This window comes from Haplochromis burtoni, unplaced genomic scaffold, assembly GCF_018398535.1.
Source record: "Haplochromis burtoni strain Fernald_Lab_line unplaced genomic scaffold, NCSU_Asbu1 Contig_146, whole genome shotgun sequence".
Classification (NCBI taxonomy): Eukaryota; Metazoa; Chordata; class Actinopteri; order Cichliformes; family Cichlidae; genus Haplochromis; species Haplochromis burtoni.
Window position 1 is genome coordinate 403,725 of NW_024582507.1, and position 18,375 is coordinate 422,099.

Genomic DNA, 18,375 nt, shown 5'->3' on the forward strand with positions numbered 1-18,375 from the left:
GTTTGTTCCAGCTCGCCGCTCCCCTACTCTGGCTCTAGCGCCCTTTCTGCCAGAGCGATGGTGGCCTAGACGCAGCAGAGCGGAGGTGTGAGTGCCTGGCTTAAAACAGGACATGTTAGCTGCATTTAACCTTCAGTTACTCTTTATATAGTTGGTAGGAGTCAGACCATGTTTCTTTTTAGCTGAAAAACATTACACCAGGTAACCTGCAGTTTTGAAAACGTGTTTTCTGACATTTGCTACCCTACAATCCGCCCTACTCTGTAGTAACATCAGCGACATTTGACTGTCGTGTTGCTCCCATTGAAATTTATACAGCCTATTTAAAATCTAAAATTTAAAATTGTCCGTAGCCTACTGTTGTTACCACTGTCCTGTTTGAAATGGAATAAAAGAAGCTGGTTATTTTGTCATATGTGCATGTGTGCCAATATGAAACCCAAGGTACTATAGTACCTTGGGTTTCTATAACTCCACTTTTCAGTTATTTATTTGTAAAAAATGTTTGGAATCATGTATGATTTTCGTTCCACTTCTCATGTGTGCACCACTTTGTATTGGTCTTTCACGTGGAATTCCAATAAAACTGATTCATGTTTGTGGCTGTAATGTGACAAAATGTGGGAAAGTTCAAGGGGGGCTGAATACTTTTGCAAGCCACTGTAACTGTAAATTCAGAAAAAGGATGATACCAAACAAGGCAAAGTAAATAGTTTTTAAAGGTGAAATATAGAGGAAACATCAAAAGTAGCTAAAAATGGCCAATTATAACCTGGACCCCAGAGGGTTAAACATTTTTTTAAGGTAACACAATAGTTACTTTAAAAGTAATTCATTACTTTTAGAATCTTGTAACTTAGTTACTAACTCAGTTACTTTTTTGAAGAAGTAACTAGTAACTATAATTAATTAAAATTAATTAGTAACTTGCCCAACACTGCTGCTTTCTCACTATGAGCATCATTCATTATTCTCCCCCAGTAATTAAAGTTAGGATTTGTATTTTTTATTCCAATCCATTCTTCTTTTGCAGCATTTAAATAACCTTTATTGGTTTTGTTACAGACTTTTCAAAAAGTGTTTTGCTTTTCATTCACAAATGTGGGGATTAAATTGTATTAAAATGTACAAAACAGTGATGTCATGTTTTGTCACGAGGAACCAGGCACAGAGAGATTTGATGATTTAATAAAGAAATTTGCAAACTTGCACAGAGATGGTAAAACTATGATGACTGATAACGGAGACGAAGACAACAGACAACGAGGACAGGGAGGGACAGGGGTTTAAATGCACCAAGGATATAGTCAGAGAGAACTCGGGACAACTCGAGACATTTAGGGATGGAGGGACTGACAGAGACAGGGAAGAAGTCTCATTGTGACGAGTAAAGTTTATCTTGCCTGGCTGGGCAGCTCTCTGGGTGCTCAGCACCCCCAAAGCTCTGATCCTAGAATCGCCCCTGGCAGAGGCCAAGAGAATAAATGGCCTGTTCTCCAAAGATCCAGCTTCAAAGAAAGAATAGAACAAGGGCATACCTACCCAAAGAGGAATACTGGAAGAACATCCAGGAGAAAGAGGTATCACTCAAGACCAACACCAAGCAACAGCACCAGGACATTACATGATCTACGCTTACTGATCACCTTCCTGCACCAGGGACACAAAGTAACAGAATGTAAACATTTCCAACCTAGAAAGATGTAAATGTTTACATTAGGAAAAGAAAAATAGGACAACATTTTTTCTTCCTCAGTTCCCAGGTGATCAGATGTGTAAACAAATCCAAAATTACCTAATATTTTTTTCTTAACATGTGTCCTTGGGCAAGACACTTCACCTACCGCCTACTGGTTTTGGCCAGAGGGGCCGATGGCGCGATATGGCAGCCTCGCTTCTGTCAGTCTGCCCCAGGGCAGCTGTGGCTACAACTGTAGCTGCCTCCACCAGTGTGTGAATGTGAGAGTGAATGAATAGTGGAATTGTAAAGCTCTTTGAGGGTCTCGAAAAGCGCTATATAAATGCAATCCATTATTATTATTATTATTATTATTATTATTATTAATCATTCGTACACGAGGGAAGGGGAGAGAAACTATAAGGAGGATAGATATTGAGATTGACATGTGCAAACTGCTTTAACCCATGTTTGAGGGTGCCTGCCTGGAAGTTGCAAAATAATATCTTAGCGATGGTTTATCCACAGACACGCTGTTGTTAAGGATTTTGCAAAACAATCCAGAGCTTTGCTTATAAGGCTGGGGCAAATATTCCTCCCTGCTGGTTAAATCAGGCGCTTTTAAGTCATAAATCTTTTGAACTGAACACTGGAACAGCACATTTTCATGATTCTAAGTCTTCTTTGCTGGTTTTCCCCCTTTTTGTACTTTGTGCGAAACTCTCAAAGAAACTAAAATGAATATGGATACAATAACTTTTAATTAAGTTGGTATTTTTGTGGTGAATTAAAGACCGTAGCTGTATTTCACTTCAGTAAATTTCCCACACCAAAGGAAAATGTATGTTTCCACAGTTTAAAAAAACAGAAGCTCCTTTCAGAATTTCTGGAAAAAAAATTCATCAGATTCAATTGGCGTTGGGTTTATTAAGTGATAACTGAAGCTGTGTCCAATTACACAGCCTCAGTTATGTTGAGGTCAAGTCTCTGTGGTGAGATCAGTTTAGCACTGGGAAATTATAAGTCATTATCATGCTTGTAATGTTTTCTTTAAGATTCTGCTGTAGTACAGCAATCAAATTGTTCCAATTTGTTGTTTCCCTGTAGACGATCAAGATTTATTCATAGTTTCTTCCACATTCAGGACCCAAGGGGTCTGATTTTCCCCTCAGTATGTGGGGTCATGTCTCTGTCAGGTTTTACAACTTTCTCTTGGCACTCTCCCACTTGTAATAATGGCATACTCTTAATGCCTTTGAATTCTTTTGTAGTTTGAAACGTGAACATGAATTTTAACATAAACAGTCAGTGAACGTGAGTTTGTAAGTAATAAGAAAAAGTCAATAAATAATAACATGTCAAAAAAGTTCATTTTTGTTTTATTGTAGAGAAAGCCTGAAGGTACCACCATGTATTCATAAAAAGTTTGGGAAGATCTGTGAACCAAATCTCCAGCAGAAAAGTGCCCCTTTTCACATCTCACACAGCATGCACAGCTTAAATTATTTATTTCGTTAAAGTTGGACAGATATGAAAAAGTTCTATTATATGTTTACGTTGTGGTTCCATTTTCTGAACAAAAGATAACTTTATTAATGCAGTCCAATGTTTTTTAACTGAATTTTAACCCAAAATTCTATTTTCTGACATGTTTGTTGGCAGGGGAAATTCTGGGAAGTGTATTACTTGTACTTCCTGACCTTGCTGTCTCTCATTAGTGGAAAATGCCTGCAAACTCATTGATGTCAATCATGGTGCAGTCTGTTTTTGTGGCAGGTGTGTGATCTCCAGCACAGCTGTGTTACATTTATCCACCCAAAGCAAAAAAAAAAAAAAAAGTGGTGCTAAAAACAGGAAGGAGCAAAGCAAGTAGGGCGAGAATAACAGCAAGACTTTGAGCAATGTTAGCAATGACTTTGCTAAGTACAAGGGACAAAAGATGGATTAAAACATCTTTACCACTCATATCTTGAAAATATGCACTCATGCTGTAATCTAGAAGGTGCTCCACTGGAAGTGACTGTTGAATGATTATGACCTGTGGTTCTCTCTTTTGTTCCATGTTTAGAGAGGTCACAGTTACTTTAGCTAGCCTAAATCTTATTTAGGCTTGAGGTAGCCTAGCTGATAACTGTGCCAGTTTATATTATAACCTTAGATAAATGTACATATTCACTGATGGTGGTAGTCCATGATGATCAAAACCTGATATTTCTTTTGCATTTACAGTGTGTGTAAAATTGGGAAATAGTGGGCTTGCTCAGGTATGAAGTGGTGGTAAGGGCCCTAAAATTACCTGCCCTGGAGTCTACAACAGAGTTGTTACATCTATACGGTCTGACATCATTAGCCGTGCCTAACTCTGCTGCAGGTCCCAAAGTCAAACGATTACTGTGGCATCACTGAGAGTTAAAAACTGTCTAAATCCCTTCATCTGTAATAAAATGATCAGTGCTGCTGCTCTACCAGGTTTAACAATTAAGTTTAACATCCATGCATTCACGAAAACCAAATTTATGAAATTTAACAGAGTTAGAAGTTAGCAGGAAGTTAGCTCACTAGTCATAATATACCATGTTCTGACTGAGGGATTTATGAAACAAATTAAGACGTACAGCTCTGCTATCATTTCTGACATACATGAAGACAGGAAAGTAAACAGCAGGGACGTTTGTAGGGTTACTGAAGTTTGGCTAGCTGGTATACAATGATGTGCTACATGATCGCTAGCGACACAGCTATGTTAGCATAATATAAACAGTGAAGCTGGAGGATGAACGCTAACTTTTTTCTACTCTGTAAAAGTTAACGTGAGGGTTCCCGATGGTTCGGGACAAATGCAATCGCATGGCAGGATGCTGTAAACGGACTGAACTTCAGCCAGGAGAACAACTGAGATAATCCATCCACAATATGAGGTTAATTATCAATATACTGCTGCATGGGCTGAGCTGTAGTGACATTGTAAGGTTTTAAAAACTGAGCTTTAAAATAATTAGCAGTAATAAAAACCAAGAGAGGCCGACAGTGATCACTGACTGTTTTAGGGGCTTGTTGAGATTAAATAGAACAAGATACAAAGCATTAAAACAAGTAAGAAACACAAAAGCCTTATTAAACGCAGAGTAGTTTGGGCCCGGAAGCAGGATTCATCACATCATCACTTAAAGACTGGATTGTGGCAACCATTAGCTTTGACCTAAAGCATAATATTTTAGGTCAAAATCTAATGACATATTTGCACGCAGTTACACTGCTGTGCATCTATTATTGCAGACTTGTAATTAAAGACCAGAAAGTTTGAAAGAAAACAAACAGATCCATGTTTCTGCAGCATAATGTAAAATAAAGATTCCAAATGACAGGAGTAACAGTTCAGTAATATTTAAACATAATTTCTTTACACAGAGTGAATTTAAATTAAACGAAACTTTTATGTGACATGTTTGTTTTGTCATTAAAAAAAAACCCTAAAAGCTATTCAGCACACCTAAATCATGATGGTTATCTGACTGAACTGATTGCTGGAGCGTGACTCTCCTTGTTTGTTTGCCAGCTTTGATTGTCCAGGTTTGGAAACGCAGGAAATTAATTCATTATTTTAAAGTGCAAGTCAAACAATGGAGCTGTGTGTCAAGATCGTTAATTTGGCAGGAAATCCATATATTTTGTTTAATGGGATGGGTGACATAAAGAGTAAAGCAAAGTAATAAAGAAAATTAAATTGTATTTTATGGAGTCTTAGTTCAGTTAAATGGTTTGTTGCCTTTTGAGAAAAACAAAGTCATTAACTTGTTATGGCTGCCCTAAGAACGCTTGCACCTGTAAAAGCTTTGCTGAGGATAATCTCTCCATGATTGTGTTTTCTAATCACACCGAGAATTTTCTTTGACTTTCTGTAGTTTTGTTTTGCAATAGAAGGACGCCTGATAAATACAAGCCGAGAACTCCTGGCGAAACCTGGACTGGGTGCATACATACAGGTACATGTTTGCAGCAGCATTGCTCAGGCAGAGCATGGTCCCAGCGTCAGCTGCTATATTTATTTGGTGATTATAATCATTACGATCCAAAGTGTACAACTCAGTTGTGCGAAGGATGATCTGAGTTATAGCGCGCGTGACAGACAGCAGCACAAAACTCATGGATACGGTCACTAAAAGAACCACTGATTTTCTTCTCCGGGAGCGAAGAAGGGGCCTGACTTTGCAAACCCCAGGAGCCAATCCTGCAGGGATGTGAACCCGGCTACTGAGAGAAATCAGTTGTAAGGTCAACCCGTTAACTGTGAGGATGATGAGAAAGGGGAACATGTAGGCTTGCAGTGTTTGAATCCAGACCAGGGCATGAATGAACCGAGTCGGTGCCTCTGGGTTGTAAATACACCTGGTCTGATTATTATCATGGACTGAGATATTAGACCAGTAGTGAGGAATGGCAAAAAGATGACTGAAAACAAACGTGGCTGCTATAGTCCATGCTGCACATCTCTGATTGCAGATTTTAGGTTTGATTTTCCACGTGTGAATGGCAATAAAACGCTCCACTGTAAACAGAACCACAAGCCAAGTAGAGGCATTATAGGCACCGTAATTAAAAATGTCCCTCAGGCTGCACCAAGGCTCATAGCTCCAAAATGGCTCCTGCTGGTGGTACTTCAAAGAAAGCTCGAGAATCACAATGAACATCAGGACAAAGTTGTCTGCCACAGAGATGGCCATCAGATACAAGGCACTGGATCTGGAGAGGGTGCAGTTCCTCTTCCAGATGATTAGAAAGGTGACGATGTTGGCTGAGAAAAGGTTAGTGTCAGTTAAGGTAACTTGTTACTCAGCAGGAAAGTTTCTAAATGGTCTAAAATAGTGAAATATTTTCATATGAAACCAGTTAGCTGCACTATCTTTTGAAATGTACTTACATGGGATGCCCACAGCTGCTAGAGCAGGATAAAAAACTTCTTGCAGTGTCACCATCCAGTGTTTCGTTTGAGAGCTCATGTCCTCTCCCATCACAGATAGTGTCATTAACTGCAGCTACAAACACCCAACTCGCAGTTATTGCCCGGACACCATATAGTCACTCCCACCTCATCTCACTTTACAAATTGTGGCAGTGTATCAACAGCTTGGTGATGTGATGAGTGGTGATTATTCATTTTATGATGGTTTAACAGCAGGGAACAGGCAGGAAAAGCTACAAATCCCAAGTGCATCATCTTTTTAAATCTGGGTTTTGATGAGGAAGAGGAGACAGAGCAAGAAAATGACCTGCTCTTTGGCCATAACAGTTGACCACTTTGATTCAGGCTGAAACCTCTCACCTGCTGTTAGATAGATTGACGATTTTTATTTGTTTTATATGTTTGTTTGGTTGGTTGGGTGGGGGTTTTTTGGTTTGTTTTTTTGTTGTTTTGTTTTTTTTGCTCCTTAACTGAAAAACTTAATGGATTCAGGCTGTTTTTCATAATACCGACTGCCAAGTGAACACACCAAACGCAGCAGCCTTTAACTCACTTATATTACCATGTTTGAACTGATGACATGAAAATGTTAGGGTTATAAAAGACGTGAATGTACAGGAGCAAAGTTGGGTCAGCCATTAGTTTGTGGGGGTTTGTTTTGAAGCCTTAAGTCAGTTTGGCCCTCACCTCCTTGTTTTTTGGAGCCAGAAGTGACAAGAAAAACCTGAATAGGAAATATCTCTTTGAGGTCTAATATCTACTTACTCCTTGTTATATTTATATAAGCAAAATATATCACCATTATTGCACTTTCAAGCACCACCACAGGGCCTTCACCTTTAGAACAATGTGACTACATTAATCTGTCATGGAGCTGTTACGAAGGCCTCAATGGATGCAAATTCACAATAATGATGTTGTGACCCACTCTGATCCCTTTGTGTGTAGTTTGGATGTCCCGTGTCTGTGTGGGTTGCCTCCAGGCACTCATGCTTCCTCACAAAGTCCAAAGACATTCATGTTACGTTAACTGCGGATTCTAAATTGGCGGTTGGTGAGAATAGACTAGTGAACCTCCTGTGCTATTACAGCTTGGATAGGCTCCAGCCTATCCATCCATGCAGACAGATGGACACACTGAATTTATAATCCTACTTCCCAGATACAAAATTTTCGATGAGCAGACGTCAGATTTTAGGGAACTTTTAGATGTTATTCCAACAGAGCGCTTCTCCACTGCTTCTCCAGTGCTTTCAACACCATCCAACCCGCACTACTGAGAGGGAAGCTGGAGGGAGCCGGAGTAGGCAAACAGCTGACTGCATGGACCATCGACTACCTTACCAACAGACCACAGTATGTGAGGCTCCATGACTGTGTGTCCGAGGTGGTAATCTGCAGCACGAGGGCACCACAGGGCACGGTTCTCTCACCTTTCCTGTTCAGCCTTTACACTTCAGACTTCTGTTATAATTCGGACGATTGCCATATACAGAAGTTCTCAGATGATACAGCCATCATTGGATGCATATCAGACGGGAATGATCAGGAATACAGGGGGGTCATCAGTGACTTTGTTGGCTGGTGTGAGACCAACGTACTTCAAATCAACGCCGGCAAGACAAAGGAGATGATCATAGACTTAAGGAGGAAGTCACCCCCTACAACACCGGTGAACATCCAAGGGAAAGACATTGAGATAGTGGACTCTTATAAGTACCTGGGTGTTCACCTCAACAATAAACTGGACTGGACTACAAATACAGACATCCTGTATAAGAAGGGCCAGAGTCGACTCCACCTGCTGAGGAAACTGAGGTCCTTCGGAGTCTGCAGGACTCTGTTAAGGACATTCTATGACACTGTGGTAGCATCTGCCCTTTTCTATGCAGTGGCCTGCTGGAGGAGTGGATGCACGGAAAGGGACAGAACCAGGATTGACAAACTGGTGCGGAGGTCTAGCTCCATGCTGGGATGTCCCCTGGAGTCTGTGGAGGTGGTTGGTGAGGGGAGGATGTTAGTAAAGCTGACATCCATCATGAACAACCCACATCACCCACTGCATGAGTCTGTGAGTGGGCTGAGCAGCTCCTTTAGTCAGAGACTGAAACACCCTCACTGCAGGAAGGAGCGCTTTCGCAGATCATTCATCCCAACAGCAGTTAGACTCTAACTCCTCAATCACGATGTCATAAGTCACTGGACACTGTGAACATCCACGGTCACCACTTCATGCATAATGGACCTTCCATGACCTTCCAATCTATATAGTTTATGTCTTCCATATTTCCAACTATATCCATAATCACATACTGGGTATGCTACCATTGTATATAGTGTATTATCTTACTTTTTTCATTGATTGTACTTATTTGTATATTTGTATTTCCTTCATATATCTGTACCTGAGCTGAGGTGACGCAAAAATTTCCCCGCTGTGGGATCAATAAAGTCTTATCTTATCTTATCTTATCTTATCTTATCTTATCTTATCTTATCTTATCTTATCTTATCTTATCTTATCTTATCTTATCTTATCTTACTCAGACTGCAGACTTTACACATCGGACACATAAAACCTGTTGTATTTTACATAAAATCCATGCGATTACTTTTCTTTTTTCTACCGATCGCTGCATTTGGAAACAAATGTTACAGTTTCAACTTCTGGATCAAATCATGAAATTCTCCCTGCTGCTGCCTTCTCGTGATAACTGGATGAACCCAGAATATCAGTTTCTTCATTTTTCATGTTTACAAGCACCAGGGGCAGCTCATCATCGCTTGATATAGGCTTCAGTTTTTCACGCTGAGTTTTATGGGGATGAATTCTTCACAAAAATGCAATGAAATCAAATTCGCAAGCTTGTATTGCTTTTTTGCAATGGTGTGTAATGGACTTTACTTGTATGTCCTAGATTTTTTAAAAGTAAAATGGGAGACAGAGCCCTCCTCTACTATGGAACCAACTCCCAGTTTGGGTTTATGATGCAGACACATTCCTGCATTAAAACATCATTTACAACAGGAACATGAAGATAACAAATAATGAGTCATTTTAGTGACTCAGAATGACTTTCCTAATAGGTTTACCCTCCTTAAACAGATTCTTTGAGCCTGGATTAGAACATAAGCAGTAAAAATTAATTAAGGCTTGTTCAAAGAGTTTTTTCTGTTTGAAAGTAGTTCACCTGGCAAAGAAAATACATTTCTGACCAAGCTGCCAGATGACTCTTCTTTTTAGCTGAATTTCTACTTTATTGGGTTTACTCAGGCTATTGATGAGACAACATACTTGTGACAAAGCGCACTGAATGAATCCACCATGACTTATCCAATTTGGCTAGAATTCAGTGCATGAACCTGGAACACAGCATTGTTCTCATCATTCAATCCAAGTGATGTAGCCGCTACTCCAGGACTGAGTCATTCTGAGTCAGATGTCCCATCATCAAACTCGTATATTTGGATGTTTGTGGATTTGAACGGCACCAGCGCTGCAATAACAGGTCATGGTTGGTATTTGTGAAGTAACCTCCACTGCTACTGTTCTTTAAAGCATTTCCCATATTTCATGTTATTTGGTACTGGAAAGCCTTGTGCTTTACACGGTATATGCATAGAAAATATTTAAAATAATCACTACCTTACAAATAATTTGACATTCAGCTACTTGCTATTTTCTTTGTGTGCCCTAAATCTACATCCCTATATGTCAAATGGCATTCTGTTACAGGTGGGTGCATTATGCATTGTTTTACAAACACTGCACGCTCCTTTGAGGAAAAGTGAACTGAGGTTCACAGTCAAACTGCATTTTCTCCAGATGCCTCATCTGTAGAGATGCTGATGAGACTGAAATGAAAATAAAATATGTTTGAATGTTTTGTGACTAATGGAAAAAACATGCAGGAAACATTAATGTGCTGTCTCCATACCAAACTTAAATAAAACACATGCACTGTATTAATCTGTTTTCAACAAGTTCCATCACTTTAATGACTAATATAGTACTAAATTTAAAAACAATTGAATTGTCTGCCTCATTTGATTTCAGGTTCATACACACACGATATTGGCTTCGTTCATTGGTGTAAAAATGCTCAATGACAGTGGGTTGGGAAGTATAGCTGTCCACTTAGATAAGAGGATCAACATTAAAATGAAATTTACTTCAATCCAAGAGGAACCTGTTTCATTCACTAGGAGACATCAGACAAATATGGACTCTACAGCCAAGTATTGACTCTATTATTTGTCCCATCTGGCAAATAACACAGCGTGTGCCGTCGCTATACCATAATAAAAAAAGATGCCTGTCACTGTCTGTCAAATTCACTGACACATAATATCCGTTTTTTGTTTGAACATGTGTACGCCACATTTAGAGCAATGAAAGTCAGATTCTATGAACCTGTATGCATGCTTGGCCAAAAAGCTGCTTCTGATTCTGAAATGGTGCAGCAGGAAGAGTTGGGGCTAATATTAATTATTTTATGATGCATCGTCGTGGGTGGCTTATGAATCTCCTTCTCGGGATTAATAAAGTCTAATCGCAACTTTATTTAAACACCCTACTATCTGCTGTTGATCTGATACAATCTCAAGAAAACAACCATATCTAAATGCAGCAATGTCAACAGTTATAGAGAAGTAAAAAGTGGAATGAAATAGAAATTTTCTGAAATAGCTCAGTGCTGTACATTTGAAATATATTCTCTGCCACTGAAACCAGCCTAAATAAAGTACAGATGCAAGCCATCATGACCACAAATTGTCTAATTTGTCTTTTGGGGGGATTTAGCACTTTGTTTTTACACTCTTTACAGATTAAGATAATTAGACATGTTGTTTGGTGAGCTCTAAAGTTGTTGGGCATTCGTCTCTTTTCCCTCCTTTCGTGCTTTTTCTTTTGCAGAAGCTTTCCTTCCTTTCTCAGGACATCACAGCGGAGGCATGTGTCTGACAGAAGATTAAAAAGTACGAAGAACCAGAGAGAAAGAAAAAAAAACACCTCAAAAAACGTGTGCTGCTTGCCGTGTCAGACACGATTCCCTGTTGCCATAGAAACCAGGGTTCTGTGATCTGCTCTCTGTAGAGTAAGAAGGCTCATCTGGAGAGGATTTCATGTCTCTGGCTGTTCTGGAGGGTCATCTAATAATTCACACGTACTGTCTTCTTCCCATGCTGCTCACAGCAATCTGGCTCTACTTAGCTCAGCGAGCAGCAGGGGTCCCTGCTCCTCCTCGCAGCCACCCACTGAGGAGATATCTGAGTATACTGACGCTGTGGCAACAGCACTGCACAAAAAATATGACTGTGATTACTGTGTGGTGCCGAGGTTACATAAGGCTTTAAGCCAGTCATTAGGAAAGATGTTTTTAAACATTTGTGAAATCTGTAGTTGGCCCTGGACCTGCTCGTAAATGTTGATGTTTGCCGTGCCGGATTATTTCCGTTTCACCTTTGGTCTGACAGGAAAGCCTGCGGTTGATTCCAAACTCATGGTTAGACCGCAGGCCTCCCTTCAGTCCCTAAAATTAATCAACTCTGAAACGAGTTAAATGATGCTGTACTTTTGGATCTTTGTTTTACCAGGCTTTCAGGAGTATTATAGTGTCACTATAAATTAACTATGAAATATTTCTTTTTAAACTTGATTTCCCCTCCCTTCCATTTGATAACAATTTAGATAACAGAGTTGCTGATCACGTAATCCATGTGCAGCAATGCTTCTTGCGTGCTTGCATCAGGTTCAAGCACCACAGCTGCTCCAGTTTACATCTGACAAAATAAGACCAACAATGGTACGATGCTGCAACAGAAAATATTGATCTTCTTCAGCATCGTGGTTTATTTATATCCACTGAGGGATTTGACTTTCTAATGCAGATCATGAAAATAACCAAAAACCGTACATTGCGGATTAGTTATAATATTAATAATCGTAAATATTACTGCCTATGGTGATGAAATAAGGCTTTGTGGGTATCGGCCCTTTTGGTACGTCATGAAGCAGCACAACAATAAAATACTTCTCAGGAACATTTCTCACAGCATTATGCTAATATCAATTCCAAGAATCCTCCCAGACGAGATGTAATGAGAGCGAAACGGTAAGAACATCAAGTCAGAATCTCAAAGAAAGCAGATAAAAAAAAAACAATTTTTCGGATAGTTGGACAAAAACGCAGGAAGAGAAGCAACTGCTGCAGGTGACAAAGCAAAAGGCAACATTAAGTGTTGGGCGACAACTTTTCATCAGAACAGCTTCAACGGGCCTCAGCATAGACTCTCCAACCGTCTGGAAGTCTATGCTTTTACAAGATAATTCTTCATTTAGTGTTTTTTGTTGAAAAAGTGGAGATTGTTGTCTAATGCACTGGTACAAAATCTCCTAAAGGTATCCAGTTAGGTAGTGATCTGGTGACTGCAAAGGCTGTCACATGTGATTCATTTTATTTTCACACAGGCTCTTTCCTTTGGGGAGGTGACTACCCCTGGCTGTAAGAGTGGCTGGTCCTCGCACATTAAAGACAATGTGTGTGTTATCTTATTTGACACAATTTGATACATTTTCTAGTTAGCTCTGCCAATTAGATAAACAGTGATCTCTTCTGTTCCACCGTATGCAATCGAATGACCAAATCCGGTCTATAACTGGATTTTCTTTTGGGGTGGCTTAAAACTTTTCGAGGACACCGAAACAAAATCCTTTATGCAGGAAAAACATGCATTCCGGGATCCCTGTTGTTGAAGCATGACTTCCATTGGGAAGGTCACAGGATTCATGTAGGCAATCACCTAGATTGACTATATATTGATTTTCACAGACCCATTTCCTTTAGGGGACCAGTGCATCCAAGCCACAGCACCAGTTCTCACTGCTATAAGGATTAAGGGTTCGTATTTTATTAATTTAAATTGAATTAAATTTGTCACCTACACACTTACTGAGGACTTAGCACAATACCCATGTACACAATAAACCCCTCTAATTACAAAATGTAAAAATTCAAAAGTCAAAGAACTGACAGACACAGTCTATGTCGCCATCTGTTGGTCAGTAGCCAGCACAGCAGGAATGCTTCAGTAAATACCTATAACAGAGCTGCAGGACGGACTGAGTCACACTTTACAGGCCCGAACAGTGTAATAAAATCCAGCCCAGGAAGAAATGAATTGAAATGCTTCCAACAACAATAATCTGATGGATGTGAATCAGAGAAATCACATTTCAGACCACTGGGATATCCACTGAAAGGTTTATTGCAGGGCTTTGTTTGCATAACAACTACTGTACTTGAAAAATAAATAATGAAACTACACTGAAAGTTTCATTTTACTTGATCTATTTTCATTTTAGATGCTGAAATGAAAACAGTCTGATATGTATTTGTGTTACTTAGCAGTCACCCAGGTCATTGTAAGGAGCAGGGAGGGAAAATAAAGAAAGCTCTTAAAATGTGGTTATCCCAACTGGGCCTTTAATCAAACCAGCAAAGATGCACAGGAAACAAGGTCAGACACCAACTAGGGAGAAACAGAATGGCAAACAGAACAACATTGTCATCCATCACGTGGCATGTTTATCAGAGAAAGTCATGGGGACTTTTCTCCAAGCATGACATCCCAGTGAAAACAAAGCCACACCCTCAGACAAAGACTAGTTCATCCCAAGCGAGGAGTGCTCAGACCTCTACACAGGAGAAACCAAACGGCCGTTCCATAAATACATGTCACAGAAGAGACACCTGGATAGGACAAAACTCAGCTGTACATCCCCATCATAAATCAGGTGATCTCAGTAGGTCACATGACAAAGTGAGGCAAGTTCTCACAATGGTTTCACCTGAAACCTCTGGTGATAATGACCCATGCCTTTTTTTTCTTTGCTCATGTGTTGAGACACATGATTAGTAGTGGCTCAACAGCCCTCTGAAGGTACAACTTTTTAATTCAATTCAATTATTTTATTATTTTAATATTACTTTGCAAAACTTAAAGAAGTCCAGTCACTTTCTTTCCAAGCTCCTTGAACAATCTGATATGTAAGACACTTAACCTCTTAAGCCCCAACGCCCCCGATACAGGGGCAAAAGGCAGGAGATCAGTTAGGCTTGGGGCTGAAGAGGTTAGGTACGCTTTGGTAATATGAGGCTGGAAACACTTGCCGTCTTCCGGTCAGCTCGAAGCAGTCTGACCACTGACCTCTGGCATCAACAAGGCACAGGGAACTACTGCTCACTAGATATTTTCTTTTTTTGACTGTTCACTCGAAACCTTCGAGATGGCTGTCTGAGTAAATCCCAGTAGACCAAAAGTTACTGAAAGGCTGAGACCAGCCCATCTGGCAACAGCAACCATGCCACATGCTGTCATGTGACTGAGTAGATATTTGTGTTAACAGTCAGTTGATATACAACATGTCTGCATGTTTAATATTTATGCAAAGATGGGTCAGATGAATATTTGGGGTTTTTTGGAGCATGAAAATAGCATTATACTTCCAGTCAAACTCTTCTTTCAAATATTATTTTAATTGCATTGCTGAAGTTTGTGGGCTTTATAAAGGTATGTAGCACCACTGGAAGAATAAAGGTTGTTGGGCTTTACTACTTAATATGATGCATTTAATTGTTTTTATAGTTGTGTTTGGAAGCACAGGACTTCCACAGCTAATTTGTAGAAAATGCCTGTAGAGAGATAAATGCATGCAGATAAATCCCTGTTCATTAATGTCCTGCACGTCACATAACGCCTGCAAAGTTTAGAGTGACCTCAGGAGATGCCTGCTTCCGCTCCTCACTGATCCCTCAGACAATCTGCACAACACGTCACCATTCTGAGAGGATTGCACTGCTAGGATTACACCATTTGGCATTTTTCTGGTTGGGAAAAAAAAGCTTAACCACATTGATTAGAGAAAAAAATGACGAAAGCAGATCAATTCAGGATATTTTGGGGCTGATTATGTTGTTGTGGGATTGATGCTGCTGAATCATAAATAGACGAAAGATTATTTGAGGACAAAGATTTCTTGCAGCAACACACTGTGCAGACCAAATGTTAATGTTATTGCTCTCTATCTGTGGCAGATTTCCAAACAAAAAATAAACATATTTAGTTTATTTGTTCACTGAAAATATTAGCTAAAGACCGATGGGCTAACACCCTGGCAAGGCGTCCATTCTTCCACAAGATGTCTTGTGGCTTCCATAAATAATGTGGCTTCCATAAATAAAAGCAGTGCTGCTTTTATTTATGGAAGCCTGTTTCCACCACTAAAGGAAAAAAAAGGATCCATAACTCGAAATTTCGAGTTATTTTCTCGAAATTTCGACTTATTAACTCAAAATTTTGAGAAAGGTAACTTGAAATTTCAAGTTAGCGCTGCCAATCAGTAATCTACATGAATGATGTCATTTCCTTGTTACCCAGAAGCTGAAGTCCGCAGGTACAAATGCTACAGCTAAGCTACCAGTATTAGCTGAAAAAATGATGAAATCCTCGTGTCATTAGCTGAATCACATTGCGTTACTATCGGCAAACGTATTCGCGAAAGCGCCATTTTGTTGCAATCCCGTTTTGAGAGAGCGTTACTCTGCGCCATATGCTTCCGGGTAACAAGAAAGTGACCTCATTCACGTAGATTTCTGATTGGCAGAGCTAACTCGAAATTTCGAGTAATTAACTCAAAATTTTGAGAAAAGTAACTAGAAATTTCTAGTTAATAAGTCAAAATTTTGAGTTATGGATACTTGTTTTGTTTTTTTTGTGGCGGAAACAGGCTTCCATAATTATTGCTCAGATTTCACTCAGAGCATTTCTCTGGATTGTAGTGTTCATTTAAAGAATGTTTACATTCCCCCTCTACTCATAAAGAGCCCCATCAGCTTCATTTATGATGTGTTAATGTCTCAAGCTAGTCAACAAACAGGTTATTAACATAAGATTCACAGTACTGATATTTATTTCAGATGTAAAATGATGTGATAGCTTGAAATAAACATACACTTGCATCCTGTTAGGTAGTTATGGTCATAACCATATTGGTTAGGATGATTGATCCTGTTGGTTGACTCCCACATACAGAAAGCATGGCTGTGGGCCTTTCTGTGACTATTATCCTAATATCAGAATTTTAATCAGTGCTATGAAACTGCTTTGCTATGCTGATGCTTTTTACATTTTCATTGACGCAATTACTGCTGACCATGCAGTCCTTAGACTCCTGAACTACTTCTACTTGTTCATCTTTCAGTTGATCCTTCTAGAGGTTACAACAGCAGATCTCTAGCATCCTTGTCTGTCATACAAACATCATCATCATCCTTTTTGTATCCACATTGTTGCCCTTTCTGATGAAAGTCAGCAGCAGGAATACACTGGCGTGTAGTCTCATGACTGGGTTATATTCCCGAAGTCAAAACTTTAATTTGATAGCAAACTGGATTTATTTCTCCAGAATATGACAGTTTGTGAGCTCTCTTGACTTCTCACTGGATTTTATTCTAATTTATTTGTGTAATACAGCCAACCAAAGATAAAGCAGCGTGTCACTTTTGTTCTGAATCGTAAACAATCTTAAGGCCACATGAGCACCTTTTAGTATGCTCGTTTATTTTAATGTCATTGACATTTAAGGGAAAACCACAGATTTTGGCAATTTATCCATGTGCTGCTTATTATTACAGCCAACCACCTTTCTTTTATTTCTTTTTTTCATGTTTCTAGAGTTTTAGTTTAAGAGCCAAAACTGTCTCATGAAAATATTAGGAGAGCAAAAAAGAGATCCTTACTCATATCCTGAACATCATTTTAATTTATATTTATGTGCAAAAAAAAAAGGATTTGTTGACCTGTTCCAGATTTACCATGCTAACTTCAGCTGTTTTTTGCCATTCAGCTCTTATTAGCTTTGCCTGTGGAGTGATAAATCATGACTGGATTGTTGCATCATCTACAATATACCAGCGTTACCAAAGAGAAATAGGATACTTTTTCTTCAGTGATATATCATATCATATCAACAATGCCTTCACATTCTTTTCCAGACAGCAGAGATAAAATATAAAAAGCAGAGAGTCTGTGCAGCCAAACATCTGACACCATTCAACTGTAAATCAACCACATAGTAGTTCTGTGTGAATTGTGCAAGTTCCTCTTACAGTGTGCTTCATGATCCTGTGTTGTCGTAAAATTAAAGCAACCGTACTGAGCAAATATTTTTGCAACTTGGAAGTTGTCAGATTTTTCTCTCAAGCTCATTTTCTACAAACATTTCAATCAGAGAGCACAGCAGAGAGAAACTCCTTTTACAAGTCACTTGATACTTGTGTGAAAATGTGAAAGCCATACTGTTCAATAGTGACCCCTCTTTTTTATTAAATCCCTTCAGGCATATTTTCTAGAATCCCATATGCAAGGATCTGAGGTCATCTGGGGGACAAGTCCATGAAAACAAAAAAACATACGGCTTATAGCCATAGGCATGAAGAAAATGAAAAAGGTTTGAAACCAAATGGCTAACTTATGTGGCATCGCAGAGCCTGACTTTAACGAACGTGGGAAACTGCTTGTACTGTGCTACAGCTGCTGCATTAAACAGCAGTGTGTGCCAGCAGCAGCTCTGGACGCACGTGAAATTTGGCCTCCCTTGGAGAGATGGAACATACACAATTACACTATTAGCTTGGCCTTGCGCATAATTCATCAACTGGGCTTCTTTCTTGCC